Source organism: Hypanus sabinus, chromosome 22, assembly GCF_030144855.1.
Source record: "Hypanus sabinus isolate sHypSab1 chromosome 22, sHypSab1.hap1, whole genome shotgun sequence".
NCBI classification, from domain to species: Eukaryota; Metazoa; Chordata; class Chondrichthyes; order Myliobatiformes; family Dasyatidae; genus Hypanus; species Hypanus sabinus.
In genome coordinates this window covers 11,199,969-11,225,931 of record NC_082727.1, presented here as the reverse complement: position 1 = coordinate 11,225,931, position 25,963 = coordinate 11,199,969, and the positions used below count along the sequence as shown (strand labels likewise).

Genomic DNA, 25,963 nt, shown 5'->3' with positions numbered 1-25,963 from the left:
CGTTTGTCTCTGGCCTCTTGATCACCTCCCATTTTAATTACTCCATCGCCGGTGAACTGATAAAAACCCTATTAGTGGTGATATTTCATTAGGAGTTTGAGGAGAGTTGATACGCTGCTGAAGGCTTTAGCAACTTTCTACAGATGTACCACAGACCAATATGACCGGTTACAAATTCTGCTGCAGAGGGGTCAATAAACCAGATCGGAAAAAACTGCAGATGGTTGTAAACTCAGCCAGCTCCGTCGTGGGAACTAACGCTGCCGGCATCGAGGATGTTTTTAAAGTGATGCCTCCATCACCATCCAGGACATGCCTGTCAGGGAGGAGGTACAAGAGCTCATCGATGCACACGTAACATATTAGGATCAGCTTCTTCCCCTCTGCCTTCAGATTTCCAAACCGGCGCGAACACTGCCTCATTATTTCGGCAGAGTTACACACACAAAATGCTGGGGGTCAGCAGGTCAGGAAGCTTCTATGGAGTGCAATGAACCGTTGATCATTTGGGCCAAGGTCCTTCATCAGAAAGGTCTTGGCCTGAAAAGCTGAGAGTTTATCCTCTCCATTGCTGCTGCCTGATCTGCTGATTTTCTCTAACATTCTGAATGTGTTATTCTGGATTCCCAACATCTGCAGAATCCTTTTTGCACTACTTTCTTAACCTTTAATGCATTTTACTGCTGGGTGGCACGGCTCGAAGGACTAGAAGGTTCTATTCCACATTGCATCTCAATAAATAAACAAATGGTATTTTTTATGTGTTCCTTTGTACTGCTGCCAAAATACAATAAATTTCATGGCATATGTCAATGATAATAATCTCGGTTCAGATTCTGAACTGACATAACCCCTGACTTCCTGTCTCTTTGAACAATGCGGGGAGTTGTCATAGAGTCATCTCGGACTTATGCAAGATGGTATCCCTGTCAGATCACGGCCCTATCACGGTCCCTGTTAGATCACGGCCCTATCACGGTCCCTGTTAGATCACGGCTCTATCACGGACTCTGTTAGATCACGGCCCTTTCACAGCCCTATCACGGTCCCTGTTAGATCATGGCCCTATCACGGTCCCTGTTAGATCATGGCCCTATCACGGTCCCTGTTAGATCACGGCCCTATCACGGTCTCTGTTAGATCACGGCCCTATCACGGTCCCTGTCAGATCACGGCCCTATCACAGCCCTATCACGGTCCCTGTCAGATCACGGCCCTATCACGGTCTCTGTTAGATCACGGCCCTATCACGGTCTCTGTTAGATCACGGCCCTATCATGGTCCCTGTTAGATCATGACCTTATCACGGTCCCTGTTAGATCACGGCCCTATCACGGTCCCTGTTAGATCACGGCCCTATCACGGTCTCTGTTAGATCACAGCCCTATCACGATCCCTGTTAGATCACGGCCCTATCACGGTCCCTGTTAGATCATGGCCCTATCACGGTCCCTGTTAGATCACGGCCCTATCACGGTCTCTGTTAGATCACGGCCCTATCACGGTCCCTGTTAGATCACGGCCCTATCACAGTCTCTGTTAGATCACAGCCTTATCACGGTCCCTGTTAGATCACGGCCCTATCACGGTCTCTGTTAGATCACAGCCTTATCACGGTCCCTGTTAGATCATGGCCCTATCACGGTCTCTATTAGATCACGGCCCTATCATGGTCTCTGTTAGATCACGGCCCTATCACGGTCCCTGTTAGATCACGGCCCTATCACGGTCTCTGTTAGATCACGGCCCTATCACGGTCTCTGTTAGATCACGGCCCTATCACGGTCCCTGTCAGATCACGGCCCTATCACAGCCCTATCACGGTCCCTGTTAGATCACGGCCCTATCACGGTCTCTGTTAGATCACGGCCCTATCATGGTCCCTGTTAGATCACGGCCCTATCACGGTCTCTGTTAGATCACGGCCCTATCACGGTCTCTGTTAGATCACGGCCCTATCACGGTCCCTGTCAGATCACGGCCCTATCACAGCCCTATCACGGTCCCTGTTAGATCACGGCCCTATCACAGTCTCTGTTAGATCACGGCCCTATCACGGTCCCTGTTAGATCACGGCCCTATCACAGTCCCTGTTAGATCACGGCCCTATCACGGTCCCTGTTAGATCACGGCCCTATCACGGTCTCTGTTAGATCACGGCCCTATCACAGTCTCTGTTAGATCACGGCCCTATCACGGTCTCTGTTAGATCACGGCCCTATCATGGTCTCTGTTAGATCACGGCCCTATCATGGTCTCTGTTAGATCACAGCCCTATCACGGTTCCTGTTAGATCATGGCCCTATCATGGTCTCTGTTAGATCACGGCCCTATCACGGTCCCTGTTAGATCATGGCCCTATCACGGTCTCTGTTAGATCACGGCCCTATCACGGTCCCTGTTAGATCACGGCCCTATCACGGTTCCTGTTAGATCATGGCCCTATCATGGTCTCTGTTAGATCACGGCCCTATCATGGTCTCTGTTAGATCACGGCCCTATCACGGTTCCTGTTAGATCATGGCCCTATCATGGTCTCTGTTAGATCACGGCCCTATCACGGTCCCTGTTAGATCATGGCCCTATCACGGTCTCTGTTAGATCACGGCCCTATCACGGTCTCTGTTAGATCATGGCCCTATCATGGTCCCTGTTAGATCACGGCCCTATCACGGTCTCTGTTAGATCACGGCCCTATCACGGTCTCTGTTAGATCACGGCCCTATCACGGTCCCTGTTAGATCACGGCCCTATCACGGTCTCTGTTAGATCACGGCCCTATCACGGTCTCTGTTAGATCACGGCCCTATCACGGTCCCTGTTAGATCACGGCCCTATCACGGTCTCTGTTAGATCACAGCCTTATCACGGTCCCTGTTAGATCATGGCCCTATCACGGTCCCTGTCAGATCACGGCCCTATCACAGTCTCTGTTAGATCACGGCCCTATCACAGTCTCCGTTAGATCATGGCCCTATCACGGTCCCTGTTAGATCACGGCCCTATCATGGTCTCTGTTAGATCACGGCCCTATCACGGTCTCTGTTAGATCACGGCCCTATCACGGTCCCTGTCAGATCACGGCCCTATCACAGCCCTATCACGGTCTCTGTTAGATCACGGCCCTATCACAGTCTCTGTTAGATCACGGCCCTATCACGGTCTCTGTTAGATCACGGCCCTATCATGGTCCCTGTTAGATCACGGCCCTATCACGGTCTCTGTTAGATCACGGCCCTATCACGGTCTCTGTTAGATCACGGCCCTATCACGGTCCCTGTCAGATCACGGCCCTATCACAGCCCTATCACGGTCCCTGTTAGATCACGGCCCTATCACAGTCTCTGTTAGATCACGGCCCTATCACGGTCCCTGTTAGATCACGGCCCTATCACGGTTCCTGTTAGATCATGGCCCTATCACGGTCCCTGTTAGATCATGGCCCTATCACGGTCCCTGTTAGATCACGGCCCTATCACGGTCTCTGTTAGATCACGGCCCTATCAGGGTCTCTGTTAGATCACGGCCCTATCACGGTCTCTATTAGATCTCAGCCCTATCACGGTCTCTGTTAGATCATGGCCCTATCACGGTCCCTGTTAGATCATGGTTCTATTAAGGATTTCAGAATTATCTAAACATGCAATGAGAAACAGACAGGAAATACATGCTGAACGTGCTGGAATCAGAGATGAAGGTGGACCATGGATTAGAGGGAGGAAGGGAAGGGTAGCGGGGAGTGGTGGGGTAGGGGAAACCAGTAAAGGAGGTGTGGAGGTGATGGCCATTTGTCTAATTTCTTTTGTCTTTTCAGCCCTTTGTCACTTCCTCCTATCTTCTGTCACTGTTTCACTTCCTCCTCTCAAACCTCAACCCACCTGTCGCCTGTCAGCTCTAAAGGGCCCCACTTCCCCCCACCCTTTCTAATGGGTATCTCCATCTCCATCTTTCTAGCTGGAAGAAAGGGGTTAGGTTTCAAGACAGAGACTCACAGCACAGTAACAGCCCTTCCAGCCCAGACATCCCCCAATTACACCTACGTGACCAATTAACCTACCGACCCCTACGTCACCGGTGTGTGGGAGGAAAGCCAATGCACGACCCTGTTCCTAGATCCAGCGAGGAACTGAATCGTCAAGCTTTCTGATGCCACAGCAGTGGCTGGTCTCATCAACGATGACGAGGTGGTGAGATCGGGTACAGAGGAGGAGATGGTGCAGCTGGAAGCACAGGTCTCAACGCGGACCAGGCCAAAGAGATGACTATGGGCTCAGGCTGACCACTCGTCTCTGCACATGCACACCTCCTCTGTGGAGAGAGTTAGGAGCAAATTTCCCTGAGTGCACATAATGCACTGGTCCCTCAACGCCTCCTCTTTGGTCAAGAAAGCACAGCAGCGAGTCCAGTTCTTGAGGAGATTGAGGCAGGTGAGGCTTCCCCTCAGCACTTTAACCAACTTTACAGGACCAGCTCCTTTACCATCTAGTATGGGAACTGCAAGGAACCTGACCACAAGTCCCTACAAAGGATTATGCTGACTGCTGAGAGGATCATAAGGGTCTAGACCAGGAGAGCTGGGTACACAGGACCCTTAGCATTGTCAAAGATCCCTCCCATCCATCCAACGATCCAACAAACCCCTCTCACCACCCCCCCCCCCCCCCACCATCAGCAGGAGGTACCAGAGCATTAGGACAAGAACAGTTAGGATGGAAAACAGCTTCTTCGCCCAAGCTGTAAGACCACAGAACCCCCTGCCACCACCCAGGCATTATACTGTTTACTTTTTACCTTGTATACATTCCTTATTATTTGTTAATATATTTGTGGTAATATTACTTTATGTGTTATGTGTGAATTATATGTATTGTGGTGTGCACTTTGATCTGGAGGAGTGTTGTCTCATTTGTCAGGATACTGCTGAACGACAATAAACTTGACCTTGAAGCCAGGTGGTCACGGGGAGAACGTACAAACTCCTTACAGGCAGCAGCAGGAATTGAACCCGGGTTGCTGGCTTTGTAATGGTGTTATAACTGCGACACTACTGTGCCACTACCATTCTGACCCAGAAAGTTGGCTGACCATTTCCCTCTACAGATGCTGCCTGGCCCAGTGAGTTGCTCCAGCTCTTTGTGCATTATTGAACTGGGAGGGAGGTTAACCTGATGCAGACCGGGATCAAACTGGTAGGGCAAGGAATGCTGCTTGCGCCCTTGGGCAGAAGGAGTTCATTGCTTGGGCTTGGCTGAGCTTTGGGAACTGCAGAGAAACAGTGGTCAGAGCAGAATCCTCCTACGTCAGTGGCAAGAAGCTGGGTGTAACTGCAGGGAGAGAGAGAAAAAGACCCAGCTCTGACTCATTATCTTTTCAGCAGATTTATTCCTGGGACTGCAGGCTTGTATGAGGAGAGACTAAGCAGTCAGTCAGTCTCTTGAGCTTAAAATGAATGCAAAGCAGTCTCATTGAACAGCACAGAATTCTTACTGTGCTTAACAGGGCAGATGTCAGCGTGTTCTTTTCCTTGACAAGACCATAAGACTTAGGAGCATAATTAGGCCATTCGGCCCATTGAATCTGCTCCACCATTCCATCATGGCTGATTAATTATCCCTCTCAACTCCAATCTCCTGCCTTCTCCCCTGATGCCCTGACTAATCAAGAACCAATCAACCTTTGCTTTAAATGTACCCAATGATTTGTGCACCTTGATTCTTAGTATCTTAAATAAAGGGCTGGCCATCAAATGCAGAGATGAGAAATTTCTTCCATCATTGGGCAAGACAGTGCCTCTAATTTCTTAGAAGCTAGCGCCGACTCGGCCTGTCACAAAAAGCTTTGACAAACTCCTATAGATGCACAGTGAAGAGAGTCCCAACTGTTTGTATCATGGCCTGGTATGGAAGCACTAGTGCCCAGGTAAAAATGGTGGATACAGCCCAGCTCATCGCAGATGGAGCCTGTCTCACACTGAGCACATCTTCGAGGAGCACTGCCATAAGAAAGCAGCATCCATCATCAAAGTTCCCTGCCGTCTAGGCCATGCTCTCTTCTTGTTTCTACCATCGGGCAGGAGGTACAGAAGCTTCAGGACCCACACCACTAGGTTCAGAAACAGTTATTGCCCTACAACCATCAATGTGGATAACTTTACTCACCACAACTCTGAACTCATTCTATGAGATACAGACTCAATTTCAAGGACACTTAGTTCTTGGTATTAATTTTTATTTCTACAATTTATCTTCTTTGGCACATTGTTTGCTTATATGCAGTTTTTCATAAATTCTTTTCTACTGCATTTTCCTGTAAATAGCTGCAAAGAAAATGAATCTCAAGGTAGTTCTGTATATGGTAATATATATGCGCATTTTGATAATAAATTTTACTTGAACTTTGAATTCAGCACCCAAGAGGGCAGTGGAGGTTCAATCAATGAGTATGTTGAAGATGGAGGTCAACAGGTTATTTTCAGGTTCAAGTTTACTGTTTTTATCAAGTTTCTTAGATGTTAAGGAACTAAGGTTGATGGAGCTGCTGAAGGAAGAGCTGCTGAGTCAGAAGATCAGCCATCAAAGTTCAAAGTAAAGCAAGATGAGACAAGTTGTTTATTCCTGCTTCTGTTTCTTAGTTGAGAGAAAAACAGAGACAGGAAAGTTGGCACTATTAGAACAAGAAAAGGAAAGTCCATTTTGGAGGCGGGACAGTAGCACAGTGATTAACAGAATGCTTTTACAGTGCCAGGGAATGTGACCCGCCTTCAGTTCCACTGCTGTCTGTAAGGAGTTTGTACGTTCTCCCGCGTGGGTTTCCTCTGCTGACCCTCCGGATTCCAAAGGTTAGTAGGTTAATTGGTTATGTGGGTGGTAATTAGGCTGCGCAGATTTATTAGGCCGTAAGGGCCTATCACCATGTGTATCCCTAAATAAGTAAAATATTCACAGCATCCAAAGGCCAGCATTCACAAGAGAAGAAGAATCTAAACCTTAATTATACACAGTTTTTGCAAACGAACTGAAAACAAAACACAGAGCCAAATCTACTGCCATGTTTGGTAATGTTTAGGCTTGTGCATGTTGATTCAAAAACTGAAAGGTTGAGGGATTGTAGCTGTTCCTGAACCTGTTGGTTGTTGGACTTCAGGCTTCTGCACCTCCTGCCCGATGGTAACTGAGAAAGTGACTTGGGGATCTTTGTAGGTACCTCTGATGGTGTGGGGGGATTTACCGCACCAAAAAGTCAAGTTATTCCAGCAGATAGCAACTTGCATCTTACAGTAGGTGTGATAACTTTAAGTACAAATTATTAGAATGTCTACGGTCCAAGCAGACAGCAATGTAAATCTCAGAACAGAGAAAAACTCTTGTACAGATATATCACTGGTTGAAACACTTTGCAGATTTATCCTCAGATCAGATTGCTGATTGCTGCCACAATATTAAATATGCATGTTCTCTGGCAAGCTCCTTCATTGTCATCACCCTGGGTTTAACTGTGATCAAGGCGAAGGCAGCTTCAGGTTTTTGGCTCCTTTCACACAGAGTGCTGCATTGAGGATTAAATTAATGCAGAAAATGAAACACATACAGTATTAATCCTGCCTGGCTAAAAAGGAGTTCTGGAACAATGTGTCTGTTGCATTAATTGCCTTAACATCGGATGTGTTTAGATCAAAGTTCAAAGTTTATTTGTTATAAAAGTATGGATACGTTATACAACCTTGGAATTGGTCTTCTAACAGGCAGCCTCAAAACAAAAAGACACGAAAGAACCCATTTATATAAAAAAGACCATCGAACACCCAAAGTGCAGAGAGAAAAACACATACCAACAAAAACCACAAGCAAGTAGCATTCTGACGTCCACAAAGAGAGTCCCATTGGTCAGCATAGTTCAGTGTAGTGCCGAATCGTGGAGCAGTGACCTCAGCTCGGGTCACAACACCTTGACCTTTTCAATCTGTCCCAGCGCCTAAATCAACATCCAAACATCAGGTACAATCACCTCGAAGGCCAGGACCCCGCCACCTCAGTTTGGCCTGTACCTGTCCTTTCCAATTCGGCTCTGCGTAAATCTCCATCCGAGCATCAGGCTAGGTCACCCTGACCCCTCTGGTGCCCAGACCTCGGCGTGTAACTGACCTTTCCGATTCAGCACGGTGCTTAAGTCCCTGTCCAAGCATCAACTTCAGTCAAATCGGTACGCTCTGGTACCTGAACCTCACCACCTGACTCAGCCTTCGGTACAGCGCTTAAAATGATCAGACCTCGGGTCTTCCTCGCTCTCAGCAACGGTCCTGCCCCCTCGCCCTGGTTCTGCCACATTGAATCGCCTTCAAGTCCAAAGGGAAAGTTACAGACTGCTATTTGGGATGGTTGTCTGCAGGAAAAGAGATTAACAAACTGTTTAGTTGAGTTCCTTGTTTCATTAGCCACCAGCGTCATCCTAAACCAGATCAAGGCTAAAAAATTAGTTTTACCATCTCCCCGAGACAACATCCCTCTCCCCACCTGCCCTTACCTGACAGTTTTCAGAATCACATTCAGGTTTATTTATCATGTGCACCTGACCATGTGGTGAAATGTGTCATCTGTGTTAACAACTCCGGGGGTAGCCTGCAAGTGTCACCACACCCTCTGCCACCAAAGTAGCATGCCCACAACATTTACACAACACAAGCAGCACAACAAAGAACCCCCTTTCTGCCCTCTCACTCAACCCCCTGCCACTCACTCACACAAAGGCCACCTCTGAGCCTCCTATCCTTGGCCACGGACTCTAAAACTCACAGACCTCCAACCTCCAACCTCCAACCTGGAGCCTCTGGCCCGGGCTTGGCATCTACCAGTCTTACAGTAAAACCAGCATCAGCCAATCAGAACGCACTCCCAAAGCACCTAGACGAGGCACTTCCATCAGCAATGGAATGCATGGACCCATCAGAGTTTAAAATTGGATTACTTCATGATTTAAGGTTTGCACTGACAGGTTGGAATTCAAATTCCACATACTTTGTTAGTTAATCTGTGTGCAGGGTAGATCAGCAGAAAAGGGTCGAGGGGATGGGGCGACGATGAGAGGAAGGGGAGGGAAGTGAAACAATGTTGACAACCAATTAGTTCAACACCAAAACCTCTGTAGTTTCCTAGCTTGTCTCAAAGCAAGAAACACTTAAGAAGAAGTATCGAGCGGTGTACCCTGTGGAGCTTTGTACACCATCAAGCAGTGTGTCCTGAGGGGATTTAGTGTGTGATCAAACAGAAGCTTGACACCAAGACAAACAACACTCACAAAAAATTCTGGAGCAACTCAGCAGGTCAGGTAACATCTACAGAGGGGAATAAACAGGCAATTACTTGGACCAAGACCCTTCATCAGGACCAGTTGCTTTCCACAACCTTCTGTCACCAATCATCTTTTCCTTTCATTTGCAGAACTAATTTTTACCCCAACTCTCCACTTTCCTGGGATCAAGCACTCCAATTCCTCTATGTCCTCAGAAAGCTAGGGAAATTTGGGATGTCGCAGTTAGCCCTCATAAATTTTTATTGAAAGCACCCTATATCCAGATGCATCACAGCTTGGTACGGCAAATCCCTTTGCCTGAGACCACAAGCAACTGCAGAGTCATGGACCCAAGCCAGCATGTCACAGAATCCAGCCTCTACCCCATGGACTCCCTCTACACTTCTTGCTACCTCATTAAAGCATCCAAAATAATCCCAGTCATTTGTTCTTCTCCCTCGTTCCATCAGGCAGATACTTGAAAAAGCATACCACTAGGCTCAAGGACAGCTTCTATCCCGCTGATGTAAGATATGTAAATGGACCTCTTGTACAATAAAGATGAAACCTTGATCTCTAAATGTACTTCGCTGTGACCCTCGCACCTTATTGTCTTACCTGCACTGAACGTTGTCTGTGACTGTAAAACTCTATTCTACCAAAACCCCGCGTACCTCTGAACTCAGCTGGCACTGTCCCTTAAACCAACCACCAGTTTTTTAGAAAACTGGAAAGATCTTGGAAACTTGAACAGTGTCTGAATATCTAAAAACTGTTAGCTAAGGGGGAGAAGGATTACCCACTGCTTAGTTTAAGAACTCTGGAGGTACGTGCAGCAACTATTGGTCAAGTTTAGTAATGCAGTTTCTTTGAAGCCGGTCGCTACCCCTCCCCTTAGCATCCTTTGTATCGGGGGCGAGCACTGGTCTGAATCACCTGATCAAACACTGGCTGAAAGAAGGTCTTGGAAAGCTTCAGCTCTGGATCACAAAAATTAGTTCATGATGCTCACAGTCACAGAGGAGTTGCTGGTTTAAGATGGCGCTGGTGATGACTTGCTGGTAGCAAATAAGCCATAAATTGCTGTATTAATCACACTTTGTCTCAGATACGATCACGACAATCAGTAGCCTGAACTTCCCTTTGGAGACAAGCTTTTGAACTGCCTGTATGACTGGCATTTTTGCAGCGTGAACTGAAGTCTCAAAGGTGCAGGACAATTGCAGCATGGTGGATACAGGCTGAATCATGGTGGCAAGGCTCAGGCCCGAGGGTGCAAAATGAGTCAGTATTGCGGGAGTGGACTTGAAGACGATTCTATGGGGCAGAACTGAGGCAAGCTGAGCTGAGGTAAGGCAGAGTTGAGCTGGCAAATCCTGGGCCTGGGCCCAAGAGCAAGGAAAGACCGGAGGTTTGATCCATTTAAGCGCAGGCTGAGTTGAGAAGGTCAGGTCAGGCCAAATTGAGACCATGGGGCCCAGGCCCAAGAGGATATCGAAGCAGGGAGGCCCGAGTCCAAGAGTGAGGAATGGCATGAGATTTGGATGATTTAAGGGCCGGGCCAGATTGAAAAGGAAAGGGTGTTGGGACCAAAGGCAAAAGATGGGCAGTTCAGCTCACTGCTCTGCAAGGTTTACTTATCGCTGTACTAAATTGAGGCTGCGGCCTGCAGCTAACGGGCTCCTGAATTGTTGTAGTGATGACTGGCTTCGAGGCTGTGGACTCACTTTTGTGAAATTCAGGTTTGAATGTTATTTGTTTACTTTTATTGATTGCACAATTTGTTTTTTGGGTGTTTGCCGATCTTTTTAATGGGTTCGACTGGGTCTCTGTTCTGTGGCTGCCTGCAGGTAGACAAATCTCAAAGTGTATACAGTACACATACTTTGATAATAAGTGCACTTCAAACGTTGAAGAACTTTGGCCTTGGAGAGAGGTACGTAAGTAGAGTAATACAGCACGGAAACAGGCCTTTTGGCCCATCTTGTCAAAAGGTTCAGAATCAGAATCGGGTTATTATCAGCTATATGTGCTGTGAAGCTTGTTGTTTTGTGGCAGCAGTACAGTGGAAGATAAAAATACCATCTGTAGTGTTCTCACTCGGCGTGTAAGATAACGCTGAACTAAACACCGAGGTAAACCGTTGTTAATGAAAACAGGGTCGCAGTAAGATTAACCGTTTACTGTTCGCTCTTCCACATTAACGTATGGTGAAAACTGTTGATAAAACAATACAAGATTTGTACAGCATTTGTTTCCTTCTTGATATTACATTTACATCATAAATACCTGCAAAAGTAAAACTACAACTACTACATTACATTAAAGTACAGCATACAGTCAGAATCTACCTACGCCATTGACTGCTTTGAATACACTTCAACACAAACTATCCGCAACTCTTTAACTAATGAAAACATAAACCTTATCGACCGTCGTTACTTTTAACAGGATCGGCGTTAACATTTTAATTCAACATATCGATCATCTCATGACTTACGGCGTTGCTTTCACTATGTTCCTAGTGCATAGAAAGACAACTTTTCTTGCGCTGGACTCGCACATGTGTGGCCCCCTCCTTCCCGTTTCTCCAAACCGGTATTTTCCCACAGGATGCGGCAAAACCGGATGTGGCGTCATCGCATGCCGCGATATATCACAGACAACGAATTTACTTTAAACAATCCTAACTTTAACTAAAATGCTAACAAACGAATTACTAAACGAAAATATTATAAACTAAATAACTGCCATAAAGGCAACACACCATCTGTTTACAATAAAAAATAGAATTAATAAATACTGTAAAAGAGGAATAGTGGATGAACGTAGACATTCAGGCAGAATCCATGGAAGGAGAAACCAGTTAAGGTTTCGGGTCAATAACAGTCAAGGAACAATGACTGGTTACCGCTGCTTCCGCAGATCCTGCTTAACCGTCAAAGTTCTTCCAGCATTTTGTTCTTGCCCCAGATTCTAGCATCTGCAGTTTGTTAGGCTTCTATGTTACAAGAGGGCCACATTTCACAAGAACAGTGTGTAGCAAGATTCCAGTTTCTGTTTATGAACCACTTTAGGATGAAAAGGCAAGACACAGTCAGAAGAACGATAAATCATTCAAAAATAACGAAGTGATTTAATGAGCAGATTAATTGCTCAATCCAAGCAGGTCATGGTTTGAAATGACATGCAATTGACGTCACTTGTGGGTCTGGTGTTTATCAAGAGAAGGTCCGCGGTGAAAGGATCCTGGAGAAAACAGTGAGATCTTTGCACGGCAACAGGACACCAGGGACAGATGATGCTCATGTTTAAAAATGATAGAAAGGACAAAAGGTGGAAAATTAAATATTACTAAAACAATTTAAAATTCACAATGAAAATATCTGCTGAGATTGAATTCCAATGGATCTATAAATTACAGTTTGATCTTGTTTGACCATTAAGTGAGATTAATGTAGTGTGCAGCTTGGTTCCAGGACAAAAAGGTATGATCTTGCACGTCTCTGCAGGAGACTGAAATACTGTCAAATGGCTGCTCACAGCCGATTGCACACTCCGAGACTTGCACCCTGATGAACACTCTCCTGTGTTCATGCACCAACGCATGTTCTGACACTTTGATCATAATGCGAGCTCTGCAGCCCAGCTCTCATGCATAATCCAAAACTCACAGCCTAATGCACCCTTTGAAATATGCACCCTATTGCACCAGCCCCAACCCTTCAGAGAGAACTTCACTCTACCTTTCGTCTGGTATTAACGTCCTTCCAGGTTCATGACATTTCACGTCTAGGTTACACATCTTTCCTCAAACTCATTAACATACAGTGTTTGTCTTACCTTGTCCCAGGTAGGTCTCAAGTTTAACCGTGTAGTCTGCCTTCTGTCCCTAATGTCACACTCCTCGTTCAGTAGACAGTTGTCAAACTCCACCTGCGGAGGTATCCAAGCTCTGCTCTCTTCACCTCGATCACCACACCTCGGCTCATGAATTCTGCTCTCTCATTGGCCCTGCAAACTGCAACCATCGTTGGATGGCGCTTTTTAAGCCCATGGTCTGCCCAAGCAAGGCCAGTCCACCCTGCAGCTTCTCTTCACTGCCCAGTGTTACAATCCTTTCAGAAGCGGTCCAAGCAGGTCAGTCCATGATTGCTAGTTTACATAGAACGTAGAACAGCAGGACCAGTACAGGCCCTTCAGCCCACAATAAACCTCCCCAATGATCAACCTCGCCCCTCCCTCCTACACAGACTATATACCCCTCCATTTTCTTTTCATCCATGTGCATACCCAAGTCTCTTAAATGCCTCTAATCTACCAGCCTTGGTCACTACCCCAGGCAGTGCGTTCCATGCAAACTTCACTCTCGGTGTGAAAAAGCCTACCCCTGACATCTCCCCCGATCTTCCCTCCACTCACCTATAGAGGGTATTCTCTGGGATTAACCATTGCCACCCTGAAAAAAATGTGCTGGCTGTCCAGGGTATCCATGCCTCTTATTGTCTTATACACCGATATTCAGTCACCTTTCATCCTCCTTCGCTCCAAATAGAGAAGCTCCGTCTTGCTCAACCCATCCTCATAAAACACAATACACCTGGGGGCCTTTGTGATGATATGGAACTGGATAGTGGTGAACAGTGATGGACAGTGATGGAGACCGGTGTACAGTGGTGGATGATAATGGACAGTTGTATATAGCGGGAGCCATTGCCATGATATGCAACTGGATTTGTCTGACTTCAATGGTATTCCACCAGTTTACCTCCTCCGTTCACCCAGCGCCACCTCTGTTTGGCTCCACCTCAAAGGAAAGTGTTTGAGGTACTCTGATTCAGATTTATTTGTCATCTGAACATCAAAACATTTGGTAAAATGTGTTGTTTGTGTTAACAAGTGACACACTCAGGGATGTGCTGGTTGCAGCCCGTTAAGTGCCAACGTAGCAGGCCCACAATGCAACACCACACAAGCAGCAACGACAGTACAACAGAACAAAACAAGACAAGCTCCTTTTCCACCTCCCCCAGCTCCCCTGCCATCACCCACTCACTCGCTTACACACAGACAGACAGACAGGCCTCCAACCCCAGGGCAGGCCATCTCCAGGCCTTTGGTCCTGGGCCCCAGACTCTAGTCTCACAGACATCGGGCCTCGAACCTCCAGTCCTTGGCCATCAGCTGGACCTGATTAGGCTCTGTGTGTGGTAGGTCATGTCTAACATGTCTTTATTACGGCCTTTGACAAAATTCTGCATGGGACACTGGTTAAGAAGGTTATAGTATATGTCTTACGGTCTTATAGGAGGGGTTAAAAGGATCAGCCATGATTAAATGGCAGAGCAGACTGATGGGCCAAATGGTCTATTTCTGCTCCTATGTCTTATGGTCTATATCAGATCCTGGTCTGCTTGTTTCCTTATTCTGTCAGCTGTCTTCAACCTTCTGCCCACATCATTCTCAGTTTGTACATTTCCATTTCAATTGACCTGTTGTTTGATTTCTTCTTCGTCTTAGGCCCACCACCCCTACTGGGTCACAGGCCACCAACAGCAGCTCGCCTGAGTCCTCTGTCCGGGGCCAGTCCTTCAAGTTGTCCCCTGTTGTAACCCATCATCGAAGATCTGTCCTCTCCCAGGGATGAACCCGGTGTTTCTGTAGCTCTGGGTTTTACGGGACAGGGAATGTTAACCCCATGCCCTCTCCTCCTCCTTTTGCAGCCAAGAGCATCTGTGATGAAGTTATCCAATTTCGTTGTGTGTATACTTTCCTAAGAAAACTATTCCATTCTTATCCCAGGTTACAACTTACAGTACTCACCCACGTGATCTTCAGGATCTATTCCTTTCCGGTAGGGATATCCACAGCGCAGTTTAGAGAACACCACAACTGTAGGCCTCTGCACTGCCACAGACTACCTACAGTGAACAAAATTTGTTACAGTTCTAGAGGAAATAAAAGCAACCATTAAAAAGAAAGCTCCCATCCTTTCCACCACACCATGGTAAATTTTCTCAAAGGTTACAGTACAAAACAGGTACGACAATAGATATATTTCATTAGGAGTTTGACAAGACTTGGTCTGTCACCAAAGACTCTTGCAATTGTCTACAGATGTACCATGGAGAGCATTCTAACTGGTTGCATCACTGTCCATTATGGAGGGGGTCACAGCACAGCATCGTAAAAAGCTGCAGGGAGTTGTAACCTCAGCCATCTCCATCATGGGTACTAGGCTCCCCAGCATCAAGGACATCTTTGAACGGCAATGCCTCAAGAAGGCGGCACCTATCGTGAAGGACCCTCATCAGCCCGGAGGTGCCCTGGTTTTGCGACTATCAAGGAGGAGGTACAGGAACCTGAAGGCACACACTCAACATTTCGGGAACAGCTTCATCCTCTCTGTCATCAGATTTCTTAATGGACAATACGCCCAATATTTCTTTTCACACCACCTATTTACATTAAATTTTTTATATATTTCATATTGTAATTTACAGTTTTTTAATATTATGCATAGCAACGTACTGCTGCCACAAAACAACAAATTTCACAGCAAATGTCAATGATATTAAACCTGATTCTGATTCTGAGCTGCTACAAATAGGAAGGAAATCTTCAAGCAAGTCAGTGGCATGGAAGGTGATCTCCATGCTATCTGGAAAATACATCTGCAAAGTTTAATGTATATTTAATGTATCAGTAATAGTTGAGTAATATTGTAAATATATCATTTAATTAAGCATTCTTTATTGTTTATGTGGTGAACTACATATACCTGTCTGGACACGCCCCCCTGCTGACTGTTCCTGTGGCTCCTCCCACAGAAACCTGTATAAAGGCGATCGAGGCCTGAGCCCGGCCTCTCAGTCTCCAGGATGTAGTATGGCGGTCACTCACTGCTTGTTCCTTCTTCTAGTCAATAAAAGCCAATATCTCACCTTTACGTCTCAGAGTGAGTTATTGATGGTGCATCAGTTTATATAATTCATTATGAGTTATAAGTAAAAGTATGTGAATGACATGTTATTCACAGCTCTGTATTTTTCTTTCAATTAGTTTCTGGAATTACAAAACATAACCGCGAGAATGGAGAAGTTTTAAAATGAACCCAAGACAATTGCCTGCCTGTTGAAGTGCAGTGAGACATTCAAGTTTTAAAAAAACACGGAATGTGTTTCTTCGCAAGAGGAAGGAGATGGTCAAGTTTTAAAAAAAAGGCAGAAACTAGACAAATTCATGGGGTCATAAAGCATGAGTACCAGGTTATAATAATCACAAATAAAAGAAGAGCAGAAATGGACGACCACGTCAGAAAGATAGATGTGTTCGATTGCAAAATGGATAACTGGCTGATGAGAGAACTGAAAAGTATTTTGAAGCAAATAAGACAGCCAATGAGAAACGGGTGCCAGTTTGCTGAGTGCAATAGGTAGAACAGCATTCACTTTGCTTTGAAGTTGGACTGCTCCAACCTAATCATTGAAAAGAGCTTTGCTGATTTTGTGGAAGTATGCAGGAATATTTAAAATCAAAAACCACTGTTGAATGCAGAAAACTTTAGATTTCAAAAGTAGGATCAAAAGGGAGGGGAGTCCATTTCAATGTACATGGCTGAATTAATGAAATTGTCTGAGCATTGTCAGTTCAGTAATGTGCTTAATGATACACCAAGAGCTTGTTCAGTTTGTGAAACCTTACAAGAAAGCATTCAAAAGCAGCTCCTAACTGAAGCACAACTCACATTTAAAAGAGCGGTTGAAATTGTTGTATCAATTAAATCAGCAGGCAGAGCTGCCATTGAGTTGCAGTGGGGAATGAAAGTGAGCATGAACAAAATTGCAACATCTAAGCAGAGACCTGCCTGGCTGAACAAATTGTGTTACCGTTGTGGTAGAGTCTCAAATACATCAGACCAATTCAGGTTTCAAGGTGAAATTTGCAGAAAAGGCAACAAAGTAGGATACATACAAAGAGCATGTCTGGCTGACAGAAATAAGCAGAAATTTTCAGGGAAGAGAAAAGGATTAAAAGACAATTGTCAGTTTCAAAACGAGCACTAATCTGCATATTGTTGATGAAAATAATGAGAGTGTCACAGGACTGAGTAGTCTTGAGATTTACAGTGTGAAAGCTAACAATAGACAAGCAATGTGGCTTACACAAGAAGTGAATGGCAAATTAATTAAAATGGAAATAGACACTAACTTGGCTGTTTCAGTCATCCCACAAAATGAGTTTGAAGAGTTTTCAAAGGTACTGAACTGAAGCCTGCGGACTTTCAGCTAAGAACTTATACTGTAGAAAAGATGACTGCTATGGGACCGACGTTCTTACCAGCAAAATGCAACAACTAAAAAGCCACATTGAGCTTGTATGTGGTAAAAGCAGGAAGGGCAACATTGTGGGATTATGATTGGCTGGGACAATTGCAACTTGATTGGAGATCTGCCATTTGCCTGCCATATTCCCCATAATAGACTCAACTGAAAGCAAATTAAGGAAGTTACTGGATGATGCAAGAGCAGTGCTCAAGGATGGCATTGGAAAACATATCAAGGTTAAAATAGAGTTAAATGAAAATGTTATACTGAAGTTTTATCAAGCCCAACTAGTTCCTTATATCATCCATGATAAAGTTGCCAGTGAGCTAGATCACATATAACCTGAAGGAATTCTTTCCAGGGTTGAATGGAGCCCATAGGCAATGCCAGTGCTCCTAAAAAGAAGAATGGCTCTGTCAGGATCTGTGGTGATGTTAAGGTCACCATCAACCCAGTACTGAAAGCAGATCCACGCCCTCTGCCCAGGATAGAGGACTTCTGGAGGGCAACGCTTCAGCAAAGCTTACCATGGATGCCGACACGCCCAGAAGAAAGGTGGACAGAGCTGTCAGAACCAGTTCCTTCAGTCCCAGGGTCAACTCCTACACCCACCACAGAGGAGGCCTCAGAACCTGAGATTGTTTCACAGTCACAGGTCTCACCTGCCAAGCTGAACCTTGCCAGGAAAGACTTTATCCCACAAGAGTAAGAAATCATCTACAGTGATTGAATCTTTAGGTCTGAATGGGAGAATTTAAAATCAAATATGCTGCGGATGTCTAGGCGGTAGCTGTATTATATAGTATACTGTCTATATAGTTGAGATTCATTCTATATTGAGTTGGAGTTTATAGCTAAACAGGGAGGAGTGTTGTGTATTTAATATTTCAATATTGTATAATTAAATATTGTTTAATTAAGCGTACTTGCTCATTTAAATAATTAATTACAGGTTATATGTAAAAGTATGTGAATGGCATACTTCACTATGCCACCACGTCATACATATAAGCCTTGCTTAAAATAAAAAGTAAGCTAGACTCCCATTCCAAACTCCCTTGTTTTTCTTCCAATTACTTTTATGCAGGGAGTTACAAAAGATAACAAGAAGCTGTTGAATGTGCATCTTCAGGCTCCTGCACCTCCTCCTGATGGCTGTAATGAGGTGTCTCCATTGGGCAGAAGATACAAAAGCCTGATAGGACAACTCACCGGGCTCAAGGGCTGCTGTTTTAAAACTGTTGAAGGAGCCTAATGTATGATAAAATGGACCCTTCACCCGACAATCTACTTCGTTATGGCCTTGTAACACACTGTCCACCTGCACTGCACTTTCTGTGTAACTGTAGCATGTTAATCAGTACTGAGTTTTGCTTCTCCCTTGTATCAACTTGATGTCCTGATGGGACAAGATGAAACGACTGGTATGGTTGACATGCAAAACAAATTTTTTCACTGTCACTCTGTACATTTGACAATAATAACACCAGAAAGTACTTTGATAACAGATGTAGTTTAAACTTTAATAAACCAATTTATTTTCTTGTGCCTTTCATTGAGCTAGCTCTCCCAATAACCACGACAGAGTAAGGAAAAGTCCATAGTGGTAGGAAGTTTTCTGGAGCTGTTAACTTGCCCCCGCTTTGAAATTTAAACCTACGTATGATTTTCTAATCCCTTTTTCATTCCTAGTAATGTTCTGTTCTTAACACAAGAGATTCTGCAGTTGCTGGAAATCCAGAGCAACACTCACAAAAGTGCTGGATGATCTCAGCAGGTCAGGCAGCATCTGCAAAAATGAATAAGCAGTTGACTTTTCAGGCTGAGAACCTTCTTCAAGACTGGGAAGGAAGGGGAAGATGCCAGAATTAGAAGGTGGGGGGGGGGGAGGAGAATGTGAAGCCAGCTGAGTAGGGGAGGGGGGAGATGATAGTGGTAAAGGGCTGAAGAAGAAGGAATCTGCCAGGAGAGGAGACCATGGGAAAACAGGAAGGAAAGGAGGCTCCGGGGGAGGCGTTAGGCACGTGAGAAGAAAAAGTAAGACACTGGGGAATAGAAGCTGAGGGAAGGGGGGAGGGGAATACCACAAGTTGGAGAAATCTATTTATTTATTTCTTTTTCTTCTTCTTCTTCCATATTATGTACTGCATTGAACTGCTGTTGCTAAGTTAACAAATTTCACGACACATGCCGGTGATAATAAACCTGATTTAGATTCTGTGTTGTTCTGTGAAACACTGTAGGCACGCTACATTGGCGCCAGGACGTATTGCTGCACCCTTGGGTGTGTGAGTCGATGAAGCAAATGCCACGTTTCACTCTACGTTTCAATGTACATGTGATTAATTAGTCTGAATCTGAATCAGAATTGGAAGAATTCAAAATAAAATTTAAAGTAACTTATCTGAAAACTAGATTGTAAAGCTTGACATATGTGTCAATTCAAGGAGACCGTGCCTTTCCATAAACAACATCAACGCATTGCTCAAGAAACCTCCAGCGGTCAAGTACTCCTCTTCTGCTTTTGGCAGGAGTCTGAGCAGAGTAGGAGGAAAGAATATTAATCAAGGCATTTTTTTTAACAGGCATATTCAGCTGTAAAGGAGGAATCACATTAACACCAGTTCTGGTCACCTACTAACGGGAAAGACACCTTTACAATTGAAACTTCACAGGTCGTCGCTGGGACTTGAGGACCTGAGTTTCAGGGAAAGGTTGGATAGGTTAGGGCTTTATTCCCTGGAAAAATGAGAATGGGAATGGGGGGAGATTTGATAGAGGCATACAAATTTATGAGGGGTATACTAGGGTGTACAAGCATACTTCTTCCGCTGAGGTTGGGTGAAAATAGAACGAGAGGTCAGAGGTTAAGTGTGAAAGGTTACGGGGAGTCTGAGGGGGAGCTTTGTCACTCAGAGAATGGTGTGAGTGTGGGACAAGCTCCAGGGGGAAGTGGGGGTTTGAATGAAACATTTGATCAGTACGTGGAATGGAGCGGTATGTTGCGTTGTGGTCTGGGTGCAAGTCGATAGAACTAGTCAGGTAACAGTTCGGCACAGACCTGGGTGGACCAGAGGGTTTGCTTCTTCTGTTCTGTAGTGCTCTATAGCTCTATGGCTTCAGTAGCAGTATTTAATATTGAAACACTGATATCCCTGTATTGGAAAGGAACTTACTAATGTTTGTAAGAGTCCAAACTAGAATCAGATTTAATATCAGTGTAATTCATCATTCTGTGGCAGCATTTCAGTGCAATACACAATGATAAAAGAAAAACTACAGATTTCATTAAGAAATATATACTGTGTGCGTATATATATTAAATTAATAAGTAGTGCAAAAAGAGAGCAAAGTAAGTAAAAGACACCAAATTGTAAAACACTTTGCTTACACATCATTAGAACTGTGTTCCTGCTTTCAAAATGGCCACACACTCTCTCTCTCACACACACTCTCACACACACACACACACACTCTCTCTCTCTCTCTCTCTCTCTCACACACACACACACACACTCACACACACACACACTCTCACACACTCTCACACACTCTCTCTCTCACAAACACACACACACTCACACACACACTCTCTCTCTCTCACACACACACACACTCCTTTTCTCTCTCAGCCTGGGAGAAATTGTAAAGGTTTGAGTTTTTGGAAAGGATTTCAAACAAGAAAGAAATAATGAACACAGTTTTTTCAGGAAACAAATCCTCTCAGAGACTGTTTTTACAAACAAGAAGCCGCAGTTAATTCCCCTACTGAGGTGATTGACTAACTTTTTCATTTTTACTCCTGGCTATTGTAAATGTGTGTGAACATGATAGATTTACTGGTGACCATTGAGAAATTCTCCCTCACTGAATTAAGATGGGAATTCCCAGAATCCCAATGGTCAAGATCCAAAGCTCGAATCGAGGTTTGATGTCTTTTTAAACTCAGCAGGGTGGACATGACAGCTGACAGCGATTAGTAGGGTGGGGTTAATATTTTTCTTGTTTACCTATGAAACAAATTCTCCGTCACTCTCACGCCGATAAACTTCAGCTCCGAGTAGGAGAGGGGCCATCAGGGAACAAGGTGCTAAAAAAAGTATAATTGGCTGAAAAGCTGTCAGAATGCGAGGGGAAAGAAAGCAGGCTTCTATTCTTGATTACTAAGACCACAGCGGTCACTGGCATACAGACTGCTGACCGAGTCTCCATCCAACACACCAGCAACTTGCCAAAGGTTTTAATTTCAAAGTTTAACCACACAAAATGTTACTGTTCAATGCTGCTGACAAGTGAGGGGGTTGTTGAATCAGCATTCCCATTTTTGAATGGTTTCACAAGGACTCTCCAATGATATTTTATTCTTTCCATATAAGATATAGAGGCAGAACTAGGCCATTCAGCCTACCAAGTCTGCTCCACCATTCCATCATGGCTGATTTATTTTCTCCTGCCTTCTCCCTGTAACCTTTGACATCCTTACTAATCAAGAACTTATTAAACTCTGCTTTAAATGTACCCAATGGCTTGGCCCTCACAGCCGTCCACGACAAGGAAATCTGGATTTACCAACCTCTGGCTAAAGAAATTCCTCCTCATCTCTGTTCTAACTAGATATCCCTCTATTCTGAGGCTGTGCCCTCTGGTCTTAGACTCACCCACTTTAGAAAACATCTTCTCCACATCCACTCTGTCTAGGCCTTTCAATATTTAATTCCTCCCCCCCCCCACCTTCATTCTTCTAAATTCTAGCGAGTACAGGCCCAGAGCCATCAAACACCCTTCATACGTTAACCTTTTCATTCCTGGGATCCACCTTGTGAACTGCTCTGGACCCTCTCCAACACTGCCACATCTTTTCTTAGCTAGAGGCCCCACGCTGCTCACAATACTCCAAGTGTGGTCTGACCAATGCCTCAGCATCATATCCTTGCTCTGATATTCTAATCTTCTCAAAATGAATGCTAACATTACATTTGGCTTCCTTCAATCTGCAAATCAACCTTTAGGGAATCCTGCACAAGGACTCCCAACTCCCCTTGCGCCTCTGATTTTTGAATTTTCTCATTTAGTAAATAGTCCACACTTTAATTCCTTCTATCATACTCTTCTCTACACTACATGTCATCTACTGCTTCTTTGCCCATTCTCCCAATCTATTTGAGTCCTTCGGAAACACTCGAATCTGGAATGGTTCTGGAAGACTGGAAAATCACAAATGTCACCCCACTCTTCAAGAAGGGAGAGAGGCAGAAGAAAGGGAACTATAGACCAAGTGGTCTAACAGTGATTGGGAAGGTGGAATCAATTGTTAAGGATGTGGTTCTGGGGCACTTGGAGGCTCATGATAAAACAGGTTGTAGTCAGCATGGTTTCCTCGAGGGAAAATCTTGCCTGACAAATCTGTTGAAAATTCTTTGAAGAAATAACAAGCAGGATAGACCAAGGAAAATCAGTTGATGTTGCATACTTGGATTTTCAAGGTGCCCCACAAGGCTGCTTAACAGCTATGAGCCCATAGTATTACAGGAAAGATTCTGGCATGGATAAAGCTGTGGCTGACTGGCAGGAGGTAAAGAGTGGGAGGGAATAAAGGGAGCTTTTTCTGGTTGGCTGCCTGTAACTAGTGGTGTTCCAAAGGGGTCTGTGTTGGGACTGATTCTTCTTACGTTATATGTCAATGATTTGGATGATGGAATTGATGGCATTGTTGCAAAGTTTGCAGACAGTATCAAAATAGGTGGAGGGACAGGTATTTCTGAGGCAGTAGAGAGGCTACAGAAGGACTTAGACAGATTAGGATAATGGGTAAAGAAATGGCAGATGGAATACAGAGTTGGAAAGTATATGGTCATGCAATTTGGTAAAAGAAATGAAAGGGTCGTCTATTTTCTAAATGGAGAGAAAATACAAAAACTGGAGGTGCAAAAGGACGAGGGAGTCCATGTCAAGTCAAGTCAAGTTTATTGTCATTTCGACCATAAATAGTACACAGTAAAAATGAAACAACGTTCCTCCGGGACCCTGGTGCTACATGAGACAACACAAAACTACACTAGACTATATGAGACAGCCCAAGGCTACACTAGACTACGTAAAACAACATAAAAACTGCACCAGACTACAGACCTGCACAGGACTACATAAAGTGTAGAAAACTGTGCAGGGCAGTACAATAATTAATAAACAAGACAATAGGCACAGTAGAGGACAAATTAAAATATAATAATAAATGATGTAGATGTCATTCTAGACTCTGAGTATTGAGGAGGATTCCCTGAAGGTTAATGTGCAGGTTGAGTCTGTGGTGAGGAAGGCAAATGCAATGTTAGTATTCATTTCAAGAAGACGAGAATATAAAAGCAAGGATATCATCATAAAGCACTGGTGAGGCTTCACTCGGAGTATTGTGAGCAGGTTTAGGCCCCTTGTCTTAGAAAGGATGTGCTGTAACAGCAGAGGGTTCAAAGGAGGTTCACGAAAATGATTCCAGGATTAAATGGCTTGTCGTATGAAGAGAATTTGATGGCTCTGTGCCTGTATTCACTAGAATTCAGCAGAATGAGGGGTGACCTCATTGAAAGTTATCAAATGGAGAATGGCATTGATAGAGTGGATGTGGCAAGGATGTTTTCTATGATGGGAGAGTCTAAGGCCAGAAGACACATCCTTAAAATAGAGAGGCCTCCTTTTAGAACAGAGATGAGGAGGAATTTCTTTAGTCAGAGAGTTGTAAATCTATGGAATTCTTTGCCACAGGCAGCTGTGGAGGCCGAGTCATTGTGTATATTTAAGGCAGAGGTTGATATGTTCTTGATTGGTCAGGGCATGAAGGGATACGGGAAGAAAGCAGAAGATTGGGGCTGAGAGGAAAATTGGATCAGCTATGTTGAAATGGCAGAGCGGACTCAATGGGCCAAATGGCCTAATTCTGCTCCTACATGTTATGGTTTTGCAGTCTTCCTTCTTCCTCAACATTGCCTGCCACTCCACCTACCTTTGTATCATCCGCAAACTTGACCACAAAGCCATCAATTCCGTCATCCAAGTAGCTGACATACTGCATAATACGGAACCCTGCGGAACACCACTTCTCACTGGCAGCTAGCCAGAGTAGGCCCCTTTTATTCTGCCTCTGCAAATCCATGCTAGTATCTTTCCTGTAATATCATGGGCTCTTACATGCAGCACCTCATCAAAGATCTTCTGAAAATCCAAGAAAATAAAACCCACAGATTCTCCTTTGTTTATCCTGCTTGATATGTCAGACAAGACTTCCCCTTGTGGAAACCGTGCGGACTTTGACCTAGTTTGTCATGTGCCTCCAAGGAGCCTGAAACTGTCCTTAACAATGGACTCCAACATTTCCCAATCACTGAAGTCAGGCTAATAGGCCCATCGTTTCCTTCCTTCTGTCTCTCTCCCTTCTTAAAGCGTGGAGTGACAGCTGCAATTTTCCAGACTTCTGGAACAATTCCAGAATCTAGTGGTTCTTGAAAGATCATTACTAATGCCTCCACAATCTCTTCAACTACCTCTTTCAGGACCCTGGGGTGTAGTCCATCTTGTTCAGGTGACATATCTGCCTTCAGACGTCTCAGCTTCCCAAGCACCTTCTCCCAGTAATAGCTACGATGCTGTCTTCTGCCTCCTGATACCCTCAAATTCCTGGCATACGGCTGGTGTCTTCCACACTGAAGACTGATGCAAAATATTTATTCAGTTCATCCATCATCTCTTTGTCCTCCTATTCTACCTCTCCAGCATCATTTTCCAGCAGTCCGATATCCACCCTCACCTCCCTTTCACACTTTATACTGTATATCTGAAAAAAATCTTTTAGCATCCTTTTTGATATTATTAGCTGGATTACCTTCACGTTTCACCTCTTCTCACTTTGATTTTTCTTCTTAGTTGCCTTCTGTTGGTTTTTAAAGATTCCCAATCTTCTAACTTCACACTAATTTTTGCTATATTACGTGCTTTTAGGTTGGCATTGATTTCCCTTGTCAGTCACGGTTGCTCCATCCTCCCTTTAGAATACTCCTTCATCTTTGGGAAGTATCTAACCTGTGCCTTCTGAGTTGCCCCAGAAACTCCAGCTATTGCTGTTCTGCCATCATCCCTGCTGATGCCCATTTCTGATCAAGTCTGGTCAGCTCCTCTCTCATGCCTCTGCGATTGGGGATTTGGGGTCTGATGTTCTTGCTGGTTTTTCTGTGTGGGTGATCCAGTAGTCCTTGTGTGTGGGAGAGGGTGTTGGAGTTTTGCCGTTGTTCTTTTCTGTGAGAGAGGAATTTGGGGCTTGATGTTACTGTCACTTTTTTTTGCAATGGAGGGGTTGGGGTTTC

General features: G+C 44.7%; 1 long non-coding RNA gene across 1 annotated transcript; it reads right to left on the bottom strand.

Annotated features, from left to right (window-relative positions):
• Nucleotides 1-8,065: 8,065 nt before the first annotated feature.
• On the bottom strand, nt 8,066-24,688 carry LOC132379729 (uncharacterized). The gene is made up of 3 exons (XR_009507520.1): nt 24,610-24,688; nt 15,109-15,206; nt 8,066-8,379 (listed from the first exon to the last, which is right to left on the bottom strand). It is a non-coding gene; the product is annotated as an uncharacterized LOC132379729 (long non-coding RNA).
• Nucleotides 24,689-25,963: the final 1,275 nt, after the last annotated feature.